Below are 14,343 nucleotides of genomic sequence, written 5' to 3'. Positions count from 1 at the left end.
AATAGGGTTCAATTCTTGAAATAAAACCAATCAGCAGCAGCTCACTTCTAGTGCTGTATTAAGAAAGATGCTAAGGAGCTATCTGAATTCTGGACAAAAGAGGGATTATGTATGATTTTCACTGACCATAATAAGTGTAAGGATGGTAGCAAGTGTTTTATTTAAATGATACTCCTATTGTAGGACTCTTCTTTCAGCTCCAGTATTCCCTACAGGTTCTATCTCCTCTATTTCTGTTTAAATGTTTGCCTGAAGTTGTAAAAAAAGAATAGTTGCTTGTGGATATTTGCTTCTCTCCTTATTCTAACATGAAAAGACAAAAAAAAAAGGGGGGGGGAAGAATCCAAAGAGTTAGGATTGGGGTGACAGAAATGCAGGGCAATTAAAAACAACTAGGGAGTGTTCACTAGGGAGGGATTTCCTGAATCTGAGCTTCACAGCTGTAGCAATAGACCATGTTAAAAATTACTGCTTTGCTTTAGCGACTGGGACAAAACACAAGAAGTATTTTGGAAAGGTTCTTTATTATAAAACTTTGTTTTTCTCTTATGACTTATAATAGTGATTTATTGAGAAAATTCACTCTTTCCTCAATGATAAATGCAGTCCAATCTTCAAGTTAAAACACTTTCTGAGTAACTTTATCAAATCAATGAGTCTTTCTTCATCAAAATGAAATCACAGATATACATTAAGTATGTGTTTAAGCTGGAAAGGAAAGAAAATCGAAATAGTTCTATTATTTCCCTGTTGAAAAGCCTTTCTGTAATCAGTACAAGTCTTTCAGTGGTGGTTTCTTTAATCATTTGGTTGGTATAAAACCATAAGTGACATGCCCTCAAAATCATGAAGAGAAGCCAGGAAGTCAATATTAAGTTCACTGTAAGAATATGATGAATTTGCACTATTGTCTGGTCTCATTATATTCTTTGTCACAAAAATGAGTTATCACAGAATTATAATGTCTAGTATGTTCTTCTTTATAATACATTCTTATTCACATGACAAGAATTACGACAAGAGGAGAAAATGGACAAAATTAATCCACCCTCATGACAGAAAATACTGCATCAAATTAACTTGTGACAGGCTAGTATTTTTGTGAAGGCATTTATTGATGGCATCTGTCTTATCAGTCTACCTACATCAGTTCTTTATGTGCCTCATCAAAGATCTATCACGAGTAGAACCCTGGAAAAAAACATCTTCTGAAAATAGTTTAGATGTAAAAGAAAGAAACAAGGGTCATTTTGTACATGATCTTTGGAGGAAATCTCTAACTAAATCAATAACTTGGATTTTACAGCCCTCCTCTTAAACAAACTCCATCCTATTTTATCCCCTTTTTTGAGAACTTCCTACCACTGGGTTTGGCAGCAGAAATTTACTTGCAGACTATATTTTAGGATTAAAAAAAGAGAGACAGTAACATTTCAAACACTAAATTAATTCACACCTTAAGGTATATTTGCTTTCTACTTTGGATCTAGGTAGTAATCAATATAAAAATTCTTACAATAATAGATATATTGCAAATCGTTTAGCCAACACAAATTAGCTAAATATGAAAATATAATGTAGTTATTCTAAGCAAGAGGGAAATGATGTCGAGGATGAACGACCATAAATGACTATAATTCATATGTAGATAACTCTGACAAAGGTAGGCTGGAATAAACGATGTAGAGATTTTTTAAAAGAAAAACGTGCAAAGCAGTGTGATGAAGCAGAGAGGTCCCCAGCCTCGGCCAAATAGTTATCTTCAAAAAATTAGGTCTTGGGAAGTATTTTCTCTGGGAATTTACCAAAATCCAGGGTATGGCCCACAGTACTGTAAATTCTGAAACTTACACATGCTTACTGTACAAGAAAGTTCTTTGATACACATCCTACCGAAAGACAAGTATGTTTTGTTTATTTTGCTTAAAATGACTACTTTAATGATTGAATTCATTTTCAATGACCCATAATAGTTATGGGGTTTTTTTTAATGTACGCAGAAAACTACATGGAAAAATGTTCTTCTTGTCATTAAACAAAAACAAAAATAAAACTATCACTTCAGGGGCGCCTGGGTGGCTCAGTCGGTTGAGCGTCCGACTTAGGCTCAGGTCATGATCTCGCAGTCCGTGAGTTTGAGCCCCTCGTTGGGCTCTGTGCTGACAGCTCAGAGCCTGGAGCCTATTTCGGATTCTGTGTCTCCCTCTCTCTCTCTCTGACCCTCCCCCGTTGATGCTCTGTCTCTCTCTGTCTCAAAAATAAATAAATGTTAAAAAAAAAAAACAAACCTATCACTTCATTTCTGTGTAAGGGAGGTAAGGAAATATGACAAAATATGACAACTTCCACACCATGCCTCCGTTAACTCTCATTTGGATATGGATGTAAGCTAGATGATAAATGAGAAAAGACATACATGGAGCTAATCAGATCCCCAGTGATTATTCAACTGCACACATAGCAGAACACAACAAGCTCCTCAAGCAGGGTTCTTCTCATTGATGCCTAAAATATCTTTGCTGGTCCTCCACAGTCAGAAAATGTGATTTAGGATGGTATTGTATTTTATGCCAGATCATATGCCCATTTAATTTTCTTCCAAGGTAAACACAAGTAGCATTTAGCTCAAGTGCCATTTCTGTAGGAAGGTATGAAATTTATACAAGTAAACACCAGACTTGAAAGTACCACAAGTTGCAAGTCAATCTTGGTTTGAAGAGTTATTCTAATGTCGTTAAAACACACAAATAAGACATCTACTCTTCCAGGTAGATTTAACCAATGGGTATTTGCCATTGTAATTACCTATTTCTTATGGGAAACACACACTAATTACCTGACCTAAATTTAGAATGAAAGTATGGGGGCTAGAATCATTATTCTGAAGACTCTTGTCTGTGCTTAAATGAAAAACAGTAATGAACTAGTCAAACCAAATTGAATTCAAGTGCTTTGGGAATTGCTTAACATTTTTAACCAGTAGAACAATGTATCTTCTAAAGAAACTGTCATATGCATTATAAACAATTAAATTGTGGAGACTGACTTATTATAGATGTATATGCTCTGTTAAAATAATTTAGGATTACCTTTCACATTAAAACAAAAGAACAACATCTTGTAAATATGTGATTCACTTGTCCAAAACATTGTCTTCAGTGTGTTATGAGAAATTTAGCAATATTTCATCACCAAAAATAATAAAGCAGGCCACAGTAGTTATTTCAAATATAATGAATGTAACAAAGCTCATTTCATCAATTTTACACTGAGAAAAATTAATTTCAAGTTAGAAAATCAGGTGAATTCAATTGAAAACACACACACGCAATCTCATAAGCCTACCATGGTGAAATACTATGTCTAAGAGGAAAAAGAAGTGATCTAATTAAATCCTTGAACTTTAAATCTTTTATAATCATACAAATGTTGACCTCCATCATTCTTACCTCAGCACCTTTGTGTAAGGAAATAATATAGGATGTCACGAGTACTTACTACACTTCTAAACTTTTCTATTTTAATAATCCTTTATGTATCTTGAAATATTCTGGGCTATTCTGCCATTGGCAATTACTTTTTAATAGAGTATAAGTAAATGATTTTCATGATGCTGTTGTCTTTAAAATTATCCAGTCTCATATTTTTCACTGAGGATAGTGGGGCATATCCTATTCATTCTGGGATAACACATGTCGGCTACTGACTGTTCCTTCTCCCACCCTCACTTGCAGCCCTGCAGACATCTCTTTAAATTTGAACCCAATTCCATGCTTTGAGCTGCGGGAATTTGGCTGATTTCTTCTTTATGCATCTCTACACCATAGAGTCTCCTTCATACAACTCGAGTTGTGCTGGGACTCTCTAGATGAAGAACCAAGATTCTTTACTAGTTTCCACATGAAATTCACTTTTCTTACATATTCAGGACTTGTTAGCTTAACTGGGTTTGAGGGAGGTCATGGTCTCTGCTCTCTCCAGGCTGTGTACCCAGTCTCTCTCATTATCTCTAATCTCCCCCTCCCCCTCAGGAATAACAAGCAAAAGCTCCCTCTTACCCAGAAGTATAGCTCCACCCAGATCTCAGCCCCTTCCTTCTCAGATCTCAGCTTCTATTCTGAGCAATGATCAAATCATGTTACCAAAAACCTTTACGTTCTCCCCTCTTAAGACAAATCCTGATTAACTTAATCTCATTCCATTTCTATAACCCATGACTCCATGCACACAAATTATTTTTCGTAAATGTTTATGAACACACACTTCATTTACCACTTAAGGGGCTCACACAAAACTAATGAGGTTGGAGTGGAAGAGTCCTGATATCAATCTCCTATTACACTTGCTGTGAAACCTAGGAAAATTACAAAGCTCTCAGACTCTTACTTTCTTCTTCTAGAAAATGTGAACAATACAATGTGGTTGCTTAAATCAGAAATCAGTTATGACAAAGTGAGAGTATGAGACAGAAATAACATTTCGCATAAAGCAGTAATTCTGTCCACTATTTCACTCTTTGAAGTCATGCCCACAGGCAATGGTAAGAAACCTGTGCTAAATCCATTGATGATCCTGTTGTTAAAATTATGAAAAGAATGGGTAAATTATTTTAAAGGTCTCCTGGCCTTTGACAAGTGCAACATTGTTCAGGTGGCTAGCAAGCTCATGCAAAGACATCTTAAACATTCCAAGAAAAACACTAAGGAATTAATAGTCACTGAGAAACACTGACTGAAGGAAAGTTGTAAGAACCGACAAAAATCTTCTCTAGATAATGATGACAGCCAGGGAGAGCCTAGTCTGCTGGGTGAAATCTTTCTTTTTCATTTGTTGAAGTATCTCTAGGAGGGAAACACTGAATGGTTTGATTTCTGAATGGGATCTCTACTGAATTATATACAAACTATATTACATTACTATATGCATCATACAGATTTGCATTACTGGAGGATTCATTGTAGAATTTGTTTAACTATACTGAGTCTATTTACGTAACATCTTATTAATATACAAATTTTCAGGAGTACATCTAAAGACTTGTAGAGCTAGAAAAATCCATAAGATCTTCTAGTCTCATTTCTTCATTTACAACTAAGGAAATAGCTATATAAAATAGTTGTATTGTACTGCCTGTCCGAATAATAATTCAAGACTCTTGATTGCTAGACTAGAAGATTTGTGTTTTTTTTTTCATCTCTTCCATCAGTGATTCTCAACATAAGCTGCACATTAGGATCAACCAGGGAGCATTTTAAAAATAGCCATGCCCATATGTGACCCTAGAGATTCTAATTGAATTGGTTTAGGGTGGGATCTGTCATCTACATTTGTTTTAAAGCTTCCCAAGTGATTCTAAGAAGTAGCCAGAGTTGAGAACCCACTATCTTCTTTTGTGTGTGATGCTGGGCTATTTACCCTTAACTCCACATAACTGATGGCAGAAGGCAGGGTGCAAGGAATACACATGGTGATGAAGTTTACACCACTGCCCCCTGGAGGGCATCCTCAAAGTCTGACCCCTAATTCTCTAGTTCTTAGATCATGCTCTTAATGAGCTTGGTCAAAATGTGTAGTCCTGAAACTAATACAACATTGTATGTTAACTATAGTGGGATTAAAAGTTTTTTTTAGAAAGTGCAATCACTAAAATCAAATACTCAAGTTCTTCTCTTAATTCAGAGAACAATATTAAGCTAATGAAATAGCATGTCCCCGGTGTAAAGATTTTCCCCTATAATTATTTCTAAGTCTTTGGCAGATGTTAGACATTATGCTAAAATCTAACGCAAGATGGTATCTGATTTGTTTCCTTTAAGTTTAGGATAGCAATATTTTATTATTTTGCCTATTGCCCAGTAAGCATCCTGAATGTCAGATGTACTGCCATCTAAACAAAGTAAGAACAACTAGCCTAATTCCTTAATCTGTATCTCACTTGATTTCAGTTTCCAAATCCAGAAATCTTACATTTGTTTTGTCTAAAACAATCTTGAAAACAGTAGATAATAAAAGAAATATTCACTGGATTGGATTTTATTTTTCTCTTCTAGTTTTCTAATAATCTGTTGTTTAAGACATTTCCTTTTTTTCCTAAAAAATACAAGTCTAAAAAAAAGATATTTCCTTTTTTCTATTCACAATTTTTTTCAGCTTTGTCTCACTCACTAAAGATTCTAGTTTAAGATTCAAAGAGTAAGCCTAAGTCACTAGATAAACAGAAAATCTTGCAAAATCTCTGAAGTTAAGACTAAAAACTGGTTTGGTGAACAAAAAGCAGAAATTCAGTATAGTACGTGGAGGGAGAAAGAGCATATGAATGCTAAGAAATAAGGCCAAAAGGCAACCAGCTAACCATCAGCCTATTGTCAAGACTGAATGACTTCCTATATCCCCTGGGTCTTCACTCTTATCTGATTATATCTTCCTGTACTAAAGCAGTGCCCTGATCATCTTCACAACCACTGACTATGGCTATAAATTTCCTGATCTACACCAGCTGCCAAATTACAATTCCTAATATACTACTTGGCACTTCTTGTTCAAAAAATTATACAAACTTTCCTTAGCTAGATGAGTTTTAAAGTTCTACAGTCTAGTCCCAATTTACTTTCCATCCCTTCATTGTCACTGGTGAGGAAAATGAGGTCAAGGTCACAGAGTAGTAAGTAGCAGTAAGTAAATGCTCTGTCTGGGATTTTAACTTAAATCAGTTTAAAGTATATCCCTCTCACACATCTAGGAAGCATTATTAAAGGGTTAATATTGTGGTTATAGTGGTATTTTGAGCTGGACTTGGAAGTCAGTAGGGGTGGGAAAAGGGAGTAAAAAATGAGCTAAAAAGGGCATGTTGGGGGGCACCTAAGTGGCTCAGTCAGTTAAGCATCTGAATCTTGATTTTGGCTCAGGTCATGATCTCATGGTTCATGGGATGGAGCCCCATATCAGGCTCTGTACTGACACCATGGAGCCTGCTTGGGATTCTCTCTCTCCCTCCCTCTCTGCCTTTCTCTTTCTCTCAAAATAAATAAATATGAATTTAATTAAAAGGGGGACATTTACCACCTAGTAACCCTGGTATTTTGGAAAATATGTCCCTGCCCCACCTCCAACAGGCCTATAATTGCTATGAAGATAGCATATTATCAGACATGACCCTGCCTTCTTGGCTACAGCTGAATGATCTAGAGATGGGCGGACCCATGTTAGACAAACCAGAGTCCTTCCAAGGTGGGTGGTTGTTGGCTATATTTCCCACAGTGGAGAATACATCTAGGCAGTAATTAAGAATGACACCACAATGGCAGAGAGATTTCTAAAGGCAGTTAAGTCCAGGGATTCATTTGTTAATGCAGCCTAACTGCTTTGTGATGCTTCCTCCTGTAACATTATAGCTCTATAAAACAGTCCAGTATATTTTGAATAAATCTCATCTTTTCCTTAAACTGAGTCCATCTGAGATGTTGTCACCAGAAATCCAAATAATCCTAATTCATACATACACTTTCAGGGATGAGTTGTTGCAAGTGACAGACCTGACTGAGTCTGGTCAAGTGGGAGAAGAGTGAAAATTCCAAGATCCTGAGCAGAGCAGATGGCAGTCCTTGCTCCATAACAGCAAAACAGTTGGTTAAACTATCACTGCTTGTCTTTTGAGTGCAGATTAAATGCTCTCAAATCTAGAGCAACTGAGGACAAGAGATCAAAATTTAAGGAAACTAGAGAATGTTGGCTAACTCTTATAACGTAAGTACAGTATTAATGGGGAAAAATGCTGCAAGCTGGTCCCCTTGAAAGCAGTAGAGAACAAATGGAAGAATATAAATTTGTTATGGAAAATGCTTTCTATCTAGATATTTGAAACCAGATAGTGAGACCAATGAAGATCAGACAGTCAAATGTTTTTGTGAATAAGAGAAGAAAACACATTATCATACTCCAAAAGAGGAGGCCAATTGATAAACTGTAAATACTAGAAACAGGAGTGGAAAAAGATGAGAAGAGTCAGGGACTCTGTGAAACCTGATCATCCTAGTGTCTCCATGTGCATTATACTTTCTAACTCCTGTCTGTCAAGGAAAATAATGCTTCTAATTGGAAAGCAGTTTTTGAGCAGCAGTAAACTTTCTAGTGGACTTTAAACCTGTACAGCCTCCTCCCTTTTGGGTCCATTCATGTTTTATTAGGTTGTTAGCTGCAGAGAAAGAACTCCCAGGCAGAGTGTTTAAGAAGCAGAAGCCCAGGGTCCAAATACAAAGAGCATGGGCTTGACTTTCAAAGGTAGATGAGATTTCAGCAGACAGAGAAAGAAGCAAAGAGAAAGACAATCAAGTCAAAGAGCAGGATGGAAAACTCCACTTTTTGTAACAGGAAAGGTGTAGTCTAGTGAGACTGAGCGAGGTGCACATGTGTAAAAGAACATAGGAAATTAAAGTTGTCGGCAACATCTGCACCACACAGTACTTTCCAGAGGCCACTGAGAAGCCTATTTCATTATTTCTGACTTCTTAGCTTCCCTTCTTATAAGCGAAGTTAACGGAACACTGTCTGCTGGATAAGTAGAACGTTATTTTAAGTCCTCTTAGTTCTAAAGTAGCACAGCACCTGGCTTCCTTTAAAATAAATCCCCAAATTGTTAATAGTAAAATATATTTCCTATAAAAGAGCTTGAACTTTTTCTGATTATAATACAAATAAACATAAAAATGTAATTGTCTCTATCTCCGCTTCTACTACCCACTTCTCCCAACACCAACAAACACAAATGTACCGTGTTGAGATTACTCAATAAGACATGGCGTCTTAAGTAGGAAAATATTTTGAAATGAATATCGTTGAACTTGCTCGAGAAACGAGTGTCAGCTACTGCATATATGTATATAACTGCACTGTTTCAACCTGGTAGCCAGTAAGCATATACGAGTCTCCAAATTTAAATTAAAAATGAGTTTCATAGGCACTCTGACCACATGTCAAGTGCCTAGCTGCAACACATGGTTAGCGGTTACTGCATCAGACAGCACAGTAAAGAATATTTCCATCACCAAAAAGGTTCTATTGAACAGCACTGGTTTACATATCAATTATTCGGAATGATCTAACTGTAAGGCTCAGCGGAGTGGCTTTAAATCTTGTGTAACAAGCAGTTAGGCTCCCTGTTTATGAGGGACACAGGAAAAAAAGGTTTGTAAAGGGGAATTAAGCTTTGGGGAAAAATTATAAAAGAACAGAAAGATGGACACTAAAAGTAACTAAACAAGGTCAAGACGAGCTTGATGCTGGTTTGATAATATTTCAGTGGTATTTTTAACCCCCCTATGGGTCTTTTCCCAGCTAGATTCTTTTCAGATCCGGCCATTATTCTGAAACCTCCTTTAGAATCCCTTTCTTATGTTTTCTAGTCACTGAAAAGGAATAAAAGCAACAGGACAGTGTGTCCAATAATCACAAGATTTGAACTGAGAGTCAGAGCCAACAACAAGCAATCATTTCCTCTTTTCAATATCTAAACAAAACAAAACCCAACATGACAACAAAAGCCCACAAGCATCCACGTGTGGGGTGGCAGAGGGGAGGGGATGAGGCACCCTCTTGCAAGCAGGTGTTTAGAACAAGTGCACGCACGAGCACCTCCACATACAAATTGCGAGCTTCATCTCTGCCGTTAAAAGTCATTCCTCCATGAACAGGAAACTTCCTCAGATTTTCTGGGAGATTTTGAACGTACATCAGAGATAGAAATTGAAAACACCCGAGTAGACAATATTTGATTCCCCTCTTTATTTCCTTCCCAACTATTGTACAACTCATGCTTCTCGACCTGTTGTAGCTGGGACCTGAACATTACAATGAGTCAAAATCTTCCTTTTCAACGTATTTAGAGATTTGAAATAAAAGGCAAAATCAAACAACTTCCCAGAGGCATAGTGTCTACCTACACATCCACAACCACTGCTCGCCCCAAAAGCCGGGCCTTTAGTTTTGCTTAACCTCGACTTTTTAATGTGACAGTGCAACCAAGAGATTGCAACATCGCCATGTACTTGATTAAAGATGCAGCCCCTTTATAGCACATTTCCAGTAAGATAAAATATTCAGTAGCATGATTTCTAGACAATAAATTTTCCACAGTATGACTTATAGCTGGCTCATCAGCCACAAAAGCTGAATAATAATCAAAGTTAACCTCCATATTTCTAAAAGGAAGACACTGGTGTTTCCGATCTTAATTCTTGCCTGACATTGGTTAAAGAGGTGCTAATATCCCACATTTTACAGTGCCATCAATATTGCAAATAAATGCACAACACAATGAAAATATTTATGTGTGGTACTATCCAGAAAGATATAGTTAGGAAAAATATGGTAAAGTAGAAGTAACCTTGACAAATTAGGCCTCATTGAAATACTTCCCAGGCCTTGCCCAGAAACATAAATAATTCACAGAGCCTAGCACCAAATACAGATGAAGAGCATTTGTTATTAATCCATCCCTCTTTTATTTTGGCCAGAGCATTATTCTTTCATAATGAAACTCATTGTGAACCACTTTCTGTGCTCCCTTGTATCATAACCTGCAAGTTATGAAATGTCAAATTCATCTTTATGCAACTAGTTATGCCCAAATACGGGGTGTTTGTTTGTGTGTATGTGTGTTTGTAAGCAGTCACAGGACTCTTGCAACACTAAATCATCACCAGATCATATATGATAAATTAATGTTTGGAAAGTTAATGTCACCTAGGAACTCAATATAGACTGACCAATCCATCAGTAAAACATGTGGCTATATGACAGATGTCCTTTACCTGAGAGTGGGAATTATTTAACCCGCAAAAATTTAAATTCAATTTTGAAAGTTAAAGAGACACAGTTTATTCTTCAAGAAAGTTAGTGAGAAAATGTATGGATAGAACAGGAATTGGTGAACTTGGACCTTGTCCTAAAGCCCTCTCATTAAAAACCAGAACACTTTATTCAGCTGAGTCCACTTTAAAAAAGAAGGAAACGAATTGTTTGACCTGGCTGACATCTGAAAAGGCAGTTGATCTGTTCTGTTTTAAATAGTAGCTGATGTTCCAATCTCTTTAATTTGTAACTATTATTTGGTACAACTGAATTTTTCTTATCCTTTAATCTGAGGGATATATATATATATATATATATATAACGTTGAAGATCTTCAGTGAAATGAGAAAAAAAGCATAGATTATAAAGAATGGGGGGGATGATGGGATGAAAGAGAGATAATATGTAAAAATAGAAGAAAAGATGACAGGGAGGCAAAGTTGGAAAATCACATGATAGAGTATATGAACTCATCCGTACAATAATCTATGGGGGAAACAAAAGAGATATCATTAACCTTTTCAGACTCTGCATGAGATACTGGAATGGAGTGAAACTTACACCTGAGTTTGAATCCCAACTTTGCCCATTATTAGCACAGTGTCCTCGCCAGGTTATGGAACCTCACTGAGAATGATTTCTCCCAATTGTTAGACAGATAAAATAATTTTGTTAAGGATGCCTTGAGGATTGAATGAAACAACCTATGCAGAGTGTCTGGCACATGGTAGAAACTCCATTAATGTTAGTTTCCATCCCTACTTAACTGAAGACACTTGTCCTTTGGTGCTGGGTAAGCATCTCTCTGGGCTCTATTCCTAGGAATGGAATCACTAAGTTAGTGTGTGTGTGTGTGTGTGTGTGTGTGTGTGTGTGTCCCCTCCTTGTGCACGGGCCATGCTAGTCTTCTCTGTATTGTTCCAATTTTAGTATATGTACTGCTGAATCGAGCACTCCGTATGTGTGCTTTTATTACTTAATCCAGTTAAGTGCCGCCAGTTTTCTCTCTGAGCTGGTTCTCGCCAGACTTCACACCCACAAACAGTGCACGATCATCCCTGGTCCCCACATCCTGCAGAATGCTGTGCTTGACTTACCTCATTTAATCTGCATGACAACTCTAATTAAAAAAAATAGTGTTCTTCTCTCCAGCTTGCGGATAAGAAAATTAGGACATGGAGAACTAAATAACCCCAATTTCATAGCTGACAGTGGTACAGACAGGGTCAAACCCAGGTGGTCTGTTTCCAAACTTTCTTTTTGTTGTTATATTCAATGTGAAACCTTTGCCCTCCTTGGTCCTGGGCAAGAAAGGTAGCCCAAACCAGTGTTCTGATTCACAGTCTCTATTCCAAATCTGTCTACTTTACACTTTGTTAACAGAAACTAGTACACTGGATGTGCAGGAGACTACCTAAGAAAATTTGAGACAAAACTCAATAGAACACTCTTTGAGCACCCCATTTTGGCCAGATGCTTTCTAGATGGAACACTGCACAGACATTCAGTTGAATAAGAGTTTTCGTCTTGAAGGAACAAAACATATGTTCCTAGAAATCAGGAACGTATATAAGCAAATATTTAGTCATTCCCTTTTACCCCCAAAATGCTGCTAGCACTTTCTCTGGTGATTCTATAGATGGAACCTGGTTCTTTAAGCTATTAAACAAAAGAGAGTTGCCATTTGGGGAGATTCCAAAAAGTGTCAGGGAGGGGGCGGTAAGGGGAATAGTCCCCCCACTTGCCATCCCACTATTCTCCCTGTGCAGGGAATAAGAGGGTGTATTGTCTGTAGAATATTTAAAAACAGTAATCAAATCAATTTAAAGAAAGTCTGCTTTTTAAATTATCACCATGCAGTGGCAATTCTAAACAATGTCAGTGATAAAATATTCAGTTTCCACCCATTGGGGTAAACCTACCTTTATGACACTTATTCTAAGAAACTGCGATATTTCAAAAGCAAAAACTAAAATTTGACCTTGGAGAGCCTGTTAGATCCTTGTTTACCACCTTAATGTAGTTTTATTCATTAGTAACACAAGCAGTGACCCATTGTTCTAGGGCAATCCCTCACTTGAGAAAGAAATGTTAATGCATTCCATTTCATAATGTAAAAACTCACTTCACTGGGAGAAGTATACAATTCTATAGAGGTTATTCTGCCAACTGTTTTTTTTGTTTTTGTTTTTTTTTTGTTTTTTTTTGCTACCTTTGTTTGAGATGGGATATAGAAAGAAAAGAGAAAGAAGGTTCCCCAGTACAGGATGGATAAGCTGTTGGCAGGCCCAGGTAAAACGCTGGTTTTAGAAAGGGGCATAGAAAACAGACTCCAAGAACCATGGTGTCAGATATCTGTATTTAGAGTTTCCTACTCCATACTACAGGAAAGCTTTGCCAAAACACTGCAGTCTAATGTTATTTGCACTTTGAGGAATCACAGGAAGGATCCATGTCCACACAGAGGATGAGAGGAATACACAAATACCTTCAGGAACATGGGGTAGCATTTACGAGACGATAAAAGGTTACCAGCAGAGAAATCCAGAGAAATTCGGAGGACAGTGTGTCTAGGAACAAGAAGAATGAATGTGGGAAATGCATAAGCCTGAAAATCACAACTGTATGCCTAGAGGCACCATGACCATGAAGGGTTGAGTGGATCCTTGAAGAGTTCACATCTCTCTAAAAGTTCAGCCAATACCCACCACTAGCCAGTTGTTTTCCTGTGTATAAAAGTGTCTAGATCTACTACTATGCTAAGGGAATTCCAAACTTTGAATTTAAATAGGAAATCTCATTTCTTAAAGGCTGAAAAATAATGGAAAAATAGTATTCTCCCTTATTGTAACTGCTGATACTCATGACTTAGAAATTTTCATAATTTCCCAAGGTTCACATGAGGGGGATTTGAAAGGCATGTGAAGAGAACATGGACTCTTATTGTATGATAGAGAAAGGGATGACCCATTAAAAGCAGAGCTTGAATGTGTTTCTTTTATAACTATGATACAAGGCAGATCATGCTACGTATGTATAACTATGATACAAGGCAGATCATGCTACTATAAGGATATCGTAACAGGTTATTATAGAAGATTCCACAGAAAAAGGGAACTTGAACTGGTCATTACTAATAGGTAAATTATCAACAGGGAGAGTGGATGGGGAGAAGCACAAAAAGAAGGAAAGGAAATATAGAATAAATAAATGCATTAAGAGATGCAGTTAGAGATTTTAAACAACGTAATATGTTTGGAGAATTACAGTGGTACAGATTCACTGAATAGGAAAGTATAAGAAGGAGGGGGACATAATGCTAGAAAGGTAAGAAAACCCTTAAAGAATTTTAACGGTCAGTTTACTATAAATTTGTTCATTCATTATGCAACTAGATTTCCAAAAATGTTATCAATAATAGAAAATCCATAGAATAATTTTCCAAACCATGTCATAGTACTAGCATCTTCTGTTAAACTTTAAGCAACAAAAGAAAGT

General features: G+C 36.9%; 1 non-coding gene across 1 annotated transcript; it reads right to left on the bottom strand.

Annotated features, from left to right (window-relative positions):
• Positions 1 to 11,691: 11,691 nt before the first annotated feature.
• On the bottom strand, positions 11,692 to 11,799 carry LOC125922195 (U6 spliceosomal RNA). The gene has a single exon (XR_007457631.1). It is a non-coding gene; the product is annotated as a U6 spliceosomal RNA (small nuclear RNA).
• Positions 11,800 to 14,343: the final 2,544 nt, after the last annotated feature.

Source organism: Panthera uncia, chromosome C2 (assembly GCF_023721935.1).
Source record: "Panthera uncia isolate 11264 chromosome C2, Puncia_PCG_1.0, whole genome shotgun sequence".
Classification (NCBI taxonomy): domain Eukaryota; kingdom Metazoa; phylum Chordata; class Mammalia; order Carnivora; family Felidae; genus Panthera; species Panthera uncia.
Note: the sequence above shows the minus strand (reverse complement) of the source record. Positions and strands in the feature narration are given on the sequence as shown.